Source organism: Molothrus ater, chromosome 10, assembly GCF_012460135.2.
Source record: "Molothrus ater isolate BHLD 08-10-18 breed brown headed cowbird chromosome 10, BPBGC_Mater_1.1, whole genome shotgun sequence".
NCBI classification, from domain to species: Eukaryota; Metazoa; Chordata; class Aves; order Passeriformes; family Icteridae; genus Molothrus; species Molothrus ater.
In genome coordinates, this window is record NC_050487.2 from 15,622,939 (window position 1) to 15,637,033 (window position 14,095).

A 14,095-nucleotide genomic window follows, 5' to 3' on the forward strand; every position below is an offset into this window, starting at 1 on the left:
ATCCAGGGTGCGAAAGCAAACGGGGGCAATGCAGATGAGCAGGCACAGCTACTATCACCAGCCTCTACAGCAGGTCAAATGCACCCATTTCCAGAGCACTATGAATGGAGCTGATCCTGTCCCAGCCTCTGAACCTAGTCCTGAGAGATTCCTGCCCACCGTGGCATCATTCCTTTGAGAGGATGGATGTTCAGCCACTGACTGCTGCCCAGACAGCCATTCCTCCCACCTCAGCTGGAGCTCAGAGGCACAAACCCCACCATGGTGAGGATAAACACAAGGCTGAAGACATGCTTCTGCTTTTCACACACAGAGCAAACAGAAGTTGCAGAGCTCGAGGCCCTGCTCCAGGGAGCTCAGCCACTTTGGACTGGACATCTTTCAGCCCTCAATCCAGCAGTGCCATCAGCCAACCCCTCCAATTTGCACAGAAAGAGCACAAACACTTGCATGGACACTCAGAACCAGCTGAAAAAGCAAAAAAACCCTCTGACCCCCTCCTGCTGCAGTCATGTCAAGGCAAAAACTTGACAGAAGCAGAGACTGGGCAAACAGAAAGGAAAGGGGGCATTTTCCACTGTAACAGCAGGCCCAACTCAACACGTGAATCAAAGTTAATGTATACCTGAAACCAATTACTGATAGAAACTAAACTATCTAGGAACTGAGGTTCCTGGTACTGAGCACACACACACACACACTCAAAACCTTTTTCTTCTCCTTGCTGGTTTTTAGCCCATAAAAAGCCAAGATAAAAACATGCTCTGGCACAGAGGGTACACACATTCACTTCTATCGCCTTTAATGGCTTCCAACCAAGAAAACACATTCTCAATCCCAAATGCAATTATTAACTTCATAGTATTTCAAACAACCCTGTGCTTCTTCTACATTTATCCTTTGGTCCAACAGCAGACAAAGGATTCAAGCACAAATTCCCTGTGCACCAGGATGGAGCTGCTGGCCCTGATGGGGCCCTCCCATGCATCAGGGCCAGTGCAAAGTAACACACACACAAGCAAGGGGTTTGGAAACAAATAGAAAGTCAGCATAGTTTTGCTCTGTTCACCAAAAATGGTAATTATTTTGGAAAAGACTACATACCCTTTTGGCTTTTAATTAGCAGCAAACCAAGTCCACTCGGCTCCTATGAGCAAGAAACTATTAGGGGTTATGGATCCCCAACCAAGGTAAACAAATCTGTACCAGTCCTTCACCCTCAGAATAACTCTTGATTGTCAAGCACAGTTACCAGGGGAATGAATAGCTTCTCCTGCAAGCTCCTCACTCAGTGAAACTAATGCAGAGAAAAAGGCTGGGCAGCAGCCGCTGGCAGCACGGGCTGGAGTCAGATGCACACACTTGGTGCAGCGAAGGGACTGCAGCAGGTTCAGAGCAAGGAGGACAGGACAAGCAGCCCAAAGCCCCTGTCATCACAGAAGACACCCAAGACTTGTCCTTGAGGTGCTGAATGGCAAAATCTGGTGAGGTCTGTACCCTGAGGAGACTCCAGGAAGTTTTAACTACATGCAGGTATTCAGAGCCATCATTTATATTTCATGGAGACTGATGAAGAACTGAGTGGGAAAACACCTAAGGAAAGTGCTTGATCCATTAGTAATACACAACTATCCTACTGCTGTCCCAAGCACTTCACTTAGCAGCCTTATAATTACAATACTGCCTAAAAAATCAGGACAGCCACCCAGCCAGAGCAGAAATAGAGGCCAGGAGAAATGAATATGATCCTCAGTCCTTCTTGAAGACTTCTTGAATCACAAACTGGAGAGTCCAGAGACAACTCCAGAATAAATCACCACTTTATTGTTCTCAGAGGTGTTAAAGCTTGCAACTAAATGTGGACAGTTGGGGAAAGAGAGGAGCTCAAGTAAAGGATACAGTCCATCTAGGACTTCACACACAACCCCTACGGAGGTGGACATGTCAGCACACGGACAAAGGCAGGCAGCAAACAAAACCCACAGCTCTCTCCTTTCAACTAGACTGTAATAAAGTGGGAGTGTATAAACATACTGCTAAATCCCATTCTCCCTCACAAACTAAAGGAAGCTGTGTCTTTGATGTCAATGGAAGCCCAGGCAGCCCTCACACAGTGGCAGAGCAGCCCGAGGCAACAGCAGCAGGTGCCCTGCTGAGCTGAGCCCACACAGCCACCAACACACACAGCTCCACTGGGATCTTCTAGCAGGTGTTACTGGAATCCTGGGCATCTCTCTAGCAAAGTGCAATGATATTTAACTTCCTTATGGGCTCTGGAGGCTGCCAAACATCTGTTGGGATTAGCTGGTTCATGTTTGAGAAGTGCACACAAACGCTAGCGTAAGGAAGGGCCTGGCTTATTTATGGATGGGAATGCTGGACCAAAACCCAAACCCACACACTGTATTTGCACATAGGGCTGTATGTCCCCTGACACATTTCACTGCTTTAGGATGGAGGCATGAGGTGTCCCCTGTAGCTTACAGCCTACTTCTGGTCGCTGATAACTTCAGTGAGTCATACTGCTCCCCTCCTCCACTTTACCCCATCCAAATGCACAACTGACTTTTGCTAACAGGCTGGGCCAGCGCAGCTTTACCAGGAGCCCCCAGATGGGGGTTGCCCTTTGCAGGGGAAAACCACCTTCCCCCAAGCTCCATCCCACGCTCTGGAGTGCTGCAGATCACACCCTCAGCCCACAGACCTCCAGCAGGCTCCTCAACACCCAGCTGCAGCTGATCAGCCACCCAAATTCCTCGTGGCAAGGGACTTTACAAGTTTCATGTTTCTCTTGGGTGTCCCTGTCACACGGAGGCCTCCTGTGAGTAAGGGCTGAGGAATGAGACAGCGAGTATGCACAGCTCAGAAACTGCAGCAATAAACAGCCACGAGGGAGATGAACTCCCCAGGAAGGACAGGAAGAGCCCAAGTGGGTCCCAGATTGAACTGTGCACATTTGTTACAGGGACATAAGTGGCAGAGCCACAGCAGCCATATGTTCCCATGACCCAGAATTGCTTTGCACCAAGTTGCAAATCCTACATGTACAGCTCTGCTCTCTGTCAGAAACTACTGCTTCCCTTTCCTCCACACATTTCAATACTTATCAGGTCTTCATCTTAGTCACAATCTGCTAACAAGCACTTTTTACATCTTTTTGATCTTTGCTCATAATCAGTCACTATGTTCACAAGTCAATCATTCTGCTCTTCTCTCAGCATTCTTCATCTCTCAGGCCAGGACCTCCTCAGACCCAGACGTCACCTCATGGGTGCAGCTTGTGCTCTGAGCTTGGCTTCACAGGAATTGGATGCACACTGTTTGCCAGACTCACAACTCTCCTCCAGGTAGCAAAACAAGTGCCAGGCCCAGCCCAAGATACTATTGGTCAAATTTGGAGATATGGACAACACAAGAAAATCTTGGCTATGGGATATGGAAAGAAAAAACAAAGGACGAAAGGAACCCAGGAGTACAGCAATACCATACCCAGAATTACTCATGTCTTTCATTAGATGGAGAGGTCTTGTCCTTCTGGAGATCAAAAGCACCTGGAATCACTTTCATTCTACATCAGGAAGAATTTGCACAACTAAAACATACAAAATATATTCCCATTTTAGAAGATGCCTCTGCCAAGGGAGTTGAAACTAAATGAGATGAGCCAGTGACTTTCTGATAACACAGCTACCTTTGCACATCCAGCTCCACCCATAAAAGTGGGCACACCCTTAATCAGGCATGAATCAAATCACCTGAGACACAAGAAATTTATCAAGAGTTCTTGCAAAAACCCATCAGAGGTTGCTTGTGCCTCACTGCACTTCAAGGAATGGGGAACAGCCAACACAGGCAGACAGCTGCCCTGAAGCCAACAAAGCTGGAGCAGATCACTTTCACTTGGACTTCTGGCACTTGATGTCATAGCCCAAGACCTAACACACCACCTCAGGTGTGCAAATGAATACAGATTGGAGGCTGGGGCCACAGCATCCAGGGAAGCAGGGTGATGTGGATCTAAGTACGAGAGCCCAGAGAGTGGCCTGATCCTAGACAGGGTGAGGATGAGCAGCACAGATATCACTGTAACACAATGGAGCAATCCCACCTATCCTATCCCAGGGCAGAGCACAGAACAGCAATACACCCAGCAGTGCAAAGGTGAGGTGATATCAAGCCACCTGCCCTGCATCCTCAGAGAAATCTGATACTCAGCTGGAGGAACAGTGCCCACAACACACTGCCTGTAGGCTGTGTGTGCAATGAGGGCATGGAGTAACTAACTTCATATCCAGATTGACTTATACATGAACACACCCTGCAGGGATCCTCATGCATAGTAAGGCAACGAGCTCTGCTCTTACAGCTCCTTCTCTCAGGCTACGATATTGTCCTTAAAAATTTCTCAACTAACTTCCCCAGCCTCCACACACCCCAAGTTCACAGCTCTCCCACACAACAGAGCAAAACATGCTACGCCAAGCCACGGAAGGAGACACACAGGCACTCTGTGAGCTGCCATCCTTTCACCCAGACACTTAAGGACCTCAGTGGGTGCAGTGCTTTAGAAAGACGTGTTCATTTATATTGTTTTAAGTCCACCTGCTGCTCTGGCCACATTCCCAAACCTCAGATGCAGAGGGAGACACTCATAAAGGACCTACATGCCAAGAACCCCAGGCTCATTCCTGCAGCAATGCAGTGGTCCAAGGCATCATTCCTAACTTCCAAAATATGCTTCTGCCCCACAGTCCTTCACTTAATGCCACTGCCAAAAGTCCGCAGATGTCTGCACCACTCACAGTAGGATCTCCTGCTCTGTATAAGGCTGACTCTTCACTGCAGTGAGGCTCTGGTCACTCTGCATGCTACAGTAGGAAAGAAGCCTGATATCTCCCCAGTAACTTTAACTCTACTGCACTTTGTTTGTTCTCCATCCGTCTGCCTTGGGAACAGGTTAGGATTTGGGTACAGGACAGTGATGAAACATTCGCTTATCTTCAGGCACACAAGTAACTGCAGAGTTCAGCTGAATTACTCATACACTTGAATTTCAAACTTACTATGCAGAAGGTTCACCAAGACCTCCTTAAATGGCAAAGATGCAATGTCGTGTTTTCCGAGCTCGGCTCTGCATCCCAAGGAACTCAAAAAAAGAAATGGATTCTCTGAAAAAGCACCAAAGTGAAACTGCACTAAGGAAGGCATAATTCTCATTCTCCAAAAAAATAGCCTACAGGATCAGAAGTGATGAATAAGTTTTAAAAGAAGCTTCAACCCTGAAAAATGTCAGTCACACTTTACATGGTAAAACAAGTCACTGACGAAAGCATCGAGCAGACGATGTGAAGTCCTCATTAATTCTACTCCTTGAAAGATATTTTTATACATAAATATGCCCTGGACCTTAACCATCTCTGTGGCTCATTTCTGGACCTCCTCACCACCACATTTCAGTTCCAACAGCATTAAGCTGCTCTAGCCTCCAAATGCCAGAGGCAAAGACCAGCTTCCACACTAAGCTAGGTATTTTAATACTCATGCAAGGTAAGTACAGGCTTTGCCCCCACTCAAAGATAATGATGATCATGCATAAGAGGCAGGTACAGCAGAAAATATGGGAGAAGATAAGCATAAGTGCAAGGAACAGTTCAGAGTAATCTCCAGAGTTGAGCAGAAAAGATGTTAACTTCAGTCTGTAATTACAAACAATTCTTCCCAACCATTTCTTTGCTTTATTATCAGTTATGACTGCACACTTAAAAGAACATCCCTGGCCTAACTGCTTTTTACTCCAAGATTTCAGTGTCAAGGGTGATGTGAGACAGCTAGTTACATGCCTCTTCAAGCCTCATTGTCCCACCAGTAAAATGGCAAGAATAATTTTCCTTCACATTGGGAAGGCACTACAAAAATAGTTTCTCCAACTTCCAAAGTGCTCCAATGGAAGAGCAAAGAGTGCTCCAGAAAAGCACAAAAGAAAATTAATACCTCTGCATTCTGTCTCAAATTTGAACAGTACATGGTAAACAAGGCTTGGGGCCACACACTGCACAAAGAGAAAAGCAACTGAATAGATGCTCATTAAGTATCACCTTCCACTCTGGGCACAAAGAGTAGGTGCTCTGGCAATTAAGTGGTATATCATAAAACCTGATTGCAGGGGAGGCTGAAATTAAGGTTTCAACGACCTTCATTCTGGCATTTCATAGCTTTGGAGCACTCGGACTTTCCAACTTTACCACCATTCTTTTAACAACTACAGGTTTTCCACGTGGCTGCCACAATCACTATCCATTTTTTTCTGGGGATATCCAGATTATAGGCTTGTCTTGGCCACACTAATACCTTGAGGTATCTCTCAAGGTCTGCCCAAACCCACGATAAGCAAATCAAGTCCCTATCTCAAACAACAAGGCGTGTCAAATCCAAGCCAGCTGATGTTCCCCAGCAAAGAGCTTGAACAGGGACTTCACTGACACCCAGGCTAGTGAGGCAGCGATAATGCAGCAGCTGGAGCTACAATCACTTATCAGCTGCTAATTCAATCACTCTCCCAACCCAGCCACTGCTGCCTGCGCTATCTGGGAGACTCCTTGCTTTCATTCATGCCTCACTAAGTGGAGTAATTCAAATCTGTTAAGGTGAGGTAATAAACTGCTGAAACAGAGATCTCCTTAGGGTACGTGCACACAGCACGTTGAAAATGCACACGCACATTAGTGACACAGAAACCACCCCAGCTGGGGTACAACCACCACAGCCTCTGCAGCAGGACCACCCACAAGTCACCTGTAGCAGCACCCCAACATTCTCTGTCCAAAAAGCAAACCTCACCTGTTGCCATCTTATTGCAAAAGTTCCATACCTTCTCATTGATTTCTCATGGGCAGCTCCTTGCAGCACAGCCAACAAACTCTAGCTCCCCTCTTCACCCAGCTCACCCACTCTTTTGTGGCACTCATCTTCATATTGGACCAGCTGTGGCCTGTTAAGGGCAGGCCTGTTCCTAATCTTTGGTGATACATACAGCTGCAACTCCTCAGGTGTGAGACTACCTTCTATTTTCTTACATTCTATCCCTCCACTGAATTCCATGCAGCAGCCACACCACTGAAAAAGCCCTACAGGAGATATTTAAACATAACAGAGCCAAGTTTAAGGGAAGGTTTGAAGCTGGACCATTTCTAACCCACCACACAGTGCAACCCTACCCAGCCCATGGGGCTCTACAGATCCTTTTTCAAGGCCTGTGGGACAACGTGTCAATTCAGTCTCCTCCATCCCATATGCCTTTGCCCAGCTGTCTGGGCTGGTCTCACAACTGAGCAGCTGGGTCCTGGCTCCTCGGCAGTATTCCAGCCCACAGCCCTGACACAGGCTCTCCATGTGAGAAGAGATCAGGAGCAGAGGGAGAATAGAAGATGACTCCAGCTCCCCGCAATGAGATCAAATGGCCAAAAAAAAAAAAAAAAAAAGGAGAGGGTAGTTACAAATTGATGCATAAACAAGACCTGACTGTGCAATTCAGAGCTAACAGGGCAGTTTACTAAATGTTAATTAAATCCTTAGTGCCTGTTACTCCAGTCATGGACATCAACTTATTTTTAAATTAAATAAGCAGTAAATGCTTAGATGAACTTCTATTAAATTTCACCCAGTGACTGAAGTATGTGGGGTTTTTAATAGACATTAAACAAGATAGTTATGGCAAGTTAGCTGATACTTCATTACCTAAAGATAATGGCCATATTAAATCTCAACTAACTATTCCACTGGCAGCACAATCATCCAAGATTTGGCGGAAGTTTTCCTGCTTTGAAGCATCACTGAGCAGCAGGAGCAAGGGGAGGAAGGCAGCCAGGAGCTGAATGGCACCTATTTAGAGGATGCTCATGTGCATAAACTCTCTAAGGCACAAGACAGGATCACTCCCAGCCAGATCTGCAAACCCCAAAGAGGGCTGATGGACCCAGCAGCAAAACTGGCATAAGTCAGAGACCCTCATGCATCCCTCCCTGCCCCCAAACCAACCTAAGTGGTTTATGGGTTTGCTGAGGAATCACAGTACTCCAAGATTCCCTTACGCCATCGAGGGCAACAGAAAACATCCTAACAGCCTGCAACACTCAAAAGCTTATAACATTGTCTAAGAAAAGGTTATCAGCAGCCCACAACTCCACCGATGTTTGTTTTCCCTCCTGAGCATATTGTGATAGTTTGGGAGTTCTTCTGACTCACACGTGTGTGTCACTGTCACCCACAGATCCCAACAACAGATACTGACAGTCTAAAATGACAGAGAGTTGCTGACAGTGACTTAAAAAAAGATCATTTTCATGCCAGCTCTTGCAGTTGCTCAGAACCTGATCGAAACCAGCTCTTGGAGATCAAAACAGAATCTCCACTGAGTTGTCTCTACCAATAACCTTAATTGCAATGATTAAGTGTGGGTAACAGGTTTTAGTTTTTTTAATGTTTGGACTGGAAAACATTGCCAGCCCTGCATGGCCTGCCATGCCCAGGAGCAGGATGAATGAAAAGAACCAACCCCTGTTAAACTCTGCTTCTTAGGCAGGCATAAGCTCTCAAAAGCTTTAATGTTTTGTGGGGTTTTTTTCTGGTCTGTGGTTTTCGGTTTGATTTGTTGTTTTCTTTTCTCTGTTTGTTTCTATTTTGCAAAACAAAGAGCTTCCTAAATCAGAAAGAGAAAAACACTAAGTTCTTCAAACTTTACTGATTCTCTCTTCCAATGCACACATGGACACCAAACACAAGACCTTCCCTCCAATCCCTCCTCTGGAACCCTTGTTTGTAAAGTTATTTCAAGTATTTTCCTATGTATAACCCACACTCTTTAAAGGCATTGTTCCTTGTGAATCTGTGCATCAGATAACCCACATCCTTTCATAATTTATGGTTTCCATCGCCTTTGCTCGTTCCTCCTCTGCTCTGGCTGCAATTGCAGTAATCTCTCTAGCTTTTCACAGAACTACACTCACACAAGAGCGAGGGCAAAGGGAGATGAGGAAGCTGCTGGGGTGAAAGACTGGCTGTGGAGGACCTTGTCTTGCAGACAGGAGCTCACTGTCACACTCACATGTGCACACAGCAAACACAGCTGCTGAATCACAGACTTCTGCTGGGATCACATGGACTCTGTATTCATCTTACTTTCCTGAAGGTGTTCTCCCCGTCAAAAACAAAGTACCTAAAAAGCACACACATATCTAAAGAATCATAGAATATCCAGATTTGGAAGGGACCTACTCTTGGCCAGTGTATATTTCTCCATCATCCTGATGCCATCTTTAAAACCTCTCCATGCATTCAAAGAGACTTAGCTCCAGCTTAGCAGGGCTGCCACAGAGCACACCAGAGCCTGGACAATCAGTTAAAGGTGAAACCCAGCATCTGGGGCCAGCCAGAGCAGAGTGTGCAAGTGTTTCTCAAAGCCATGTAGGGAGAGAAGAGCCCAGTAGGAGAAAGGCAGAGCTGTGTGGGTCAGGCCTTCAGAAGCTTGAGGAGCAACAAAAAGCCACTGAGAATGTATTGTTCACACAAGCACGATGGGCAGAGCAATAGAGAAACCACTGCGGGCACCCTGAGGGTATTTGTTTCCACAGACACACGGAAACTGTTCTTGGAACAATTTGTCATCCACCCAAGCTACTGCTTTTCTCTATCTGTGTCTATCTAGTGTCAGCCAGAGATGCTTCATGGAAACCTACATGAAACTGTTTCTTCTTTCCAGTTAGATGTTTATGATACAACAGGCACCAGCACAAACTGGTACAACTCTCAGTGTGCCTGACACTCATACAACCATCCCATCTTCTTTTCAGACTTGGCTAAACTTGTTCTCAGCAGCATTCTGCATGGTAAATGCCACCATTAGTTACACTGAAAAGCACTTTCTTCATTTTGAATCGACCACTTTCACCTTGGTTTTCATTTTTACAGAGGAATAGACATCCCTTTTCCGCAGCACTCACTGTTTCTCTGACACCCTTCTAACCTGTGTCCTTCTAACAGGAGTGATCCCATACTGCTCATAAAACTCTCTCAAGTTTTCCAACTCCCAGCCATTCTCACTATCCCTCTCCAAAACTGCATACACAAAGTTTGACTGATCACAAGAGTATTACTCAGGTTTTATACTAAGGCAGGTGGACACAAGCAGTGATTTTAGCAAACAAGGCATCAGCCAGACTTCAAAACAGAATGGTGTCTCTAAACATGAACCCCCCACACCATAATTCTTACTAGAAGTTATAATTAAAAATACATACTGATGATAATATATGTAAAAGCACTCAAGCTCCCGTGAGACTGCAACCAACACTATTAGGTACCTTGCAAAACTCACTAGTCCAGCTCTGGAGCTTCATCCCAGAACATCCTAGAGAAATAACTGCTTTACAAGGGATACACACGTGAATCTGCCATTACACTGCTTGAAAGCTTGAATTGCACTGCACCAGTTCCTCATTGTGCCCATTACCTCACTAACGCAGCACAGGTGAAGGTGTTTCTCAGGGGAATCCAACTTGGAAATACAGTGTGCTCTGCAAATTTCCAGGAGACAAGACAGGTAAACTAACCACAATTCCCAAGACCCGAATACCACTTCTGACCTGCCAGTGCAGAGCCAGGCTTTTGCCTGTTTTTCCTGGTTTCACAACAGCACATCACAGACAACATCATTCAATACTGTTATCCCCTAAAGCTGGGTGACTCTCCACCAAACACGAATAAGAGAAAGGATTCACAGAGCTGGAACCCACACTGAGATGGGCAAGCTCACCAGCACCCTGGCCTGACATCCAGGCTGATCTCCGAACATGTTCCAAAGGTAAAAATCTCACCTCTTTGAAATAGGAATTGGAGTTTTTCTCCCAGCTCAATACCAGCATCTCTGCCCCATCAGTACCAACCACACCAGGCAATCAGGGCTGGCAAGACAGGGAGAGCTGTACAGCAAGAAAAGCAGTAATTCTCACTGACCCAGGCACCATGGAGACTGATCAGCAATTCAGAGCAGCTGGGAGCTGCACCTAAAGAAACTGGAACAAGACAGTTCTAGCTTCATTTTCCCGGACATGTCTTTAATTTCCACCCTGCAACTTACTCAGACAGCATGCAAGGGCTGCATGCCACCAACCAGCACTGCTGGCAACATGGGACACACACACAGCCAAGGTGCCCACGGCCACACCACACACAGGGTGGGAGTGACTTTCGGGAAGCAGGTCTCCTACCACTACATAGCATCCCTCTACAGGACCATTACTGACGGCAACTCACTGCTGCTGCTGCTCTGCTGGACCCAGGTGTCTCTGATCTGGCAGTTTTTCCCAGCCCACACAAGCTGAGCCAGGTAAAAAAAGGAAACCTGAATAAAACAATTAAAGGAAAACTATCTATGGAACAACGGCAACAGGTCTGAAGGGCCCATTAGCAGCACCTGCATCATAACGAAGTTAAAGGCAGGATTTGACAGGGAGGTGTGCTGACAGGTGGCTCTGTGGCCACCACCCACACCATGAGCTGCTGATAGCCCATCCCACAGGGAAAAACCTCCAACAAAGGCTAAACAATTGAAATAGGGGAATAACAGAGCTAATAAATTTAGGAGCAATAGGCTGTAAGGTCAAGGAGTGGGCAGGGTGAGACAGACCAAGCCAACAGACAGAGAGTAATTTTCAACACTAAATCTTTATCCACAGACACACATATTTCCCAAGGGAAATCACTGAGTATTATTTAGCCTTGTGTGGGCCAGTCCTGCTTCAGCAACGATGGGGAATAATTAGAAAGTCCCCCACATCCCTAAACTGTCCTGCTGCACAGCAGGCTGAACTACACACAGGACAGCAGCCAACATTTTTACACAGCCACATTATTAACATAGAGATGAAATGCTGTGTCCTCTTCTCCAGCTTTGCATGTTCCCATACTTTCCTAATATCCCATTTCTCAAATTACTTGGTGAGCTGGCACCTGCTGTATCACCCAGCTCCCAGGCACTCCCCACTCTCTCAGCTCTTGCCCCAGAAATTACTCCTGGAATGTACAAGCACAAACTCTACAGGTAAGTAAGTTAGAAATCCTGGAATGTGTCCAAAAGCATTTGTGGCTGTATGTGAGACCTTCCTTTTTTGCATGGGTCAAAACCCCTTTGTGCAAAGGGACCAAGGTGTTGCAGATGTGCAGGGAGACACATCAGCAGGTTTTATGGCTCCTGCAAGCTCCTTAAACTTTTGTGTACCAATTGCCTAGCAAAACAGAAAGAAACAGGAAACTAACTCAAGAACAACACAACTGGGCTTAAAAGTAAATTCCTACTGGTGTAGGAAAAAAGAAACAAACAAAAAATAATCAAAACAAAGCAAGAGAAGCCAACTCTCGTTTGTTTCAGCGGCAGGGCCAAGCTGCACCTCGAGGTACAGGAGGCAGAGCAATTAGGCAGGAGTTGCTTCATCAACGCCTCCTCGGGAGCACTGCCGGCTTCCCAGCACAGCCCCGGGGCGCGGGGAGTGCTCCTGAGCAATGGCAGGAGTAAGGTTTGCCTGTTCAAAAGAGGAGAGTAAGAAAGGGGGAGGGCAAAAAAAAAAAAAAAACTTATGCTAAAAAAAAAAAAAAAAGCCGTGGGTGACGTCAGGGTGTGGGAAACTTTTCCGACCTTACCTGGTGGGGAAGGCAGGGCCTCCCCCGGCATATAAAAAGCTGCCGGAGCTTTACTCAACTTATTATTTACTACGAGCCGCGGCCGGGGGTCGGCGGGCGGCGGGGCGGGGCTGCGGCAGCCGCCGCCCGGGCCAGGTGCACCTGCGGCACCGGCCCGCCCGCTCGGGGGGCCCGGCCCGGCTCACCCCGCCCGCCGACACCGGCCGGGAGCCGAGCACCGGGGCCGCCCGGGCACCGGGGAAGCTGCCCCTGGCCCGGGCCCGGCGCTGCCCCCGCCCCGCGGCCGAGCCCGCACCGCACCGGGCCGGCCCCTCCGGCGGCCGCGGCGCCCCGGGCGGAGGGAGGAGCCAGGGCGGCCCCCCCGGGCGGCCGGCAGCGCTCCCCGCCCCGGCCGGGGGCTCCAGCTGTGGCACAGCTGCCTCGGCGAGCGGACGGGGGTGGGGGGAGGAAGGGGGCAAGTTATTATCTGCAACAATACCTCGGGGGAGGAGGCAGCGGAGGCGAGCGCGGCGGCGGCGGCGGGAGGAGGTGGCGAGGGGCGGGCCGAGGGCGGCACCGGGACCGCCCCCCGCGGCCGCCCCGCACCGCCCGCCCCCGGCCCCGCCGCCGGCCCCTTCCTTCCGCCCGGCGGCCCCTTCCGCGCCCCTGCCCCGCGGCGTGCCCTGCCGGCCCCTCCCGCGCTCCCGGCTCCGCAACCCCCGCGCCGCTCCCGCCGCGTCCCCCGGGCAGCCCCTCCCGCGCTCCGCCCCGCACATGCCTCATCCTTCCCTCCCTCCGCTCCGTCCGCCTCCCCGCATCCCCCCGGCCGCGCCGCTCCCGCCTCCCGCATCCCTCCGTCCGCGACCCCCCCGGCCCTTACCTCCCCTGGGGCGCAGGGAGGGGCGGCCGGCGGCCCCGAGCTCGGCGGGACGGCCCCGGAACAAAAAGCGAAAGCGGCGGCCGCTGCCTCCCGCTCTGCCGGGCTGCCGCGCTCTGCCCGCGGCTGACGTCAAGGGCCCAAATTCCTGCCTTTCCCTGCAGGCAGATTTGTCCATGTAAGGGCTGGGGCCGGGGCCGGGGCCGGGGCGGCCGCACGGCGGGAGGGGGCTGCGCTGCGCCGCGGCTGGGGGGGACGAGCGGCACCGGCTCCTGGTGCCGGAGCGGGGGAGAAGGGGGCTGGAGGCGGCCCCGACCCTGTGAGCATCACCTTGTGCTCTGCATCCCGGAGCCAGGAGAGTCGTAGGCCCAGAAATGCACCCTGTACTTTGCGGGATCCAACTTTTCACGGGGAAGTTTTGTCCAGGGCTCCTTTTGATTCTTTGGGTGCTTCTCCAACCAACTTTTAATTTGTTCCCTAGCTGGGGCAAAGAACAAGGTGACGGGAGGTGAAAAAGGTGCAGGGAGTTCAAAAGGAGCTGCCTGTTCA

At 49.1% G+C, this 14,095-nt stretch overlaps 1 protein-coding gene across 2 annotated transcripts in view; it reads right to left on the minus strand.

Annotated features, from left to right (window-relative positions):
• LPP (LIM domain containing preferred translocation partner in lipoma) overlaps window positions 1-13,621 on the minus strand; it is a 319,560-nt gene extending 305,939 nt beyond the window's left edge. Inside the window, exon 1 of one of the 2 annotated variants that reach the window (XR_004980712.2) lies at window positions 13,169-13,206. The gene's annotated coding sequence lies outside the window, so the exon portion shown is untranslated. Of the gene's footprint in view, window positions 1-13,168; window positions 13,207-13,549 lie in introns of those variants that run through there. The other variant, XM_036388370.2, reaches the window with a different exon arrangement.
• Between the last annotated feature and the right edge of the window lie 474 nt (window positions 13,622-14,095).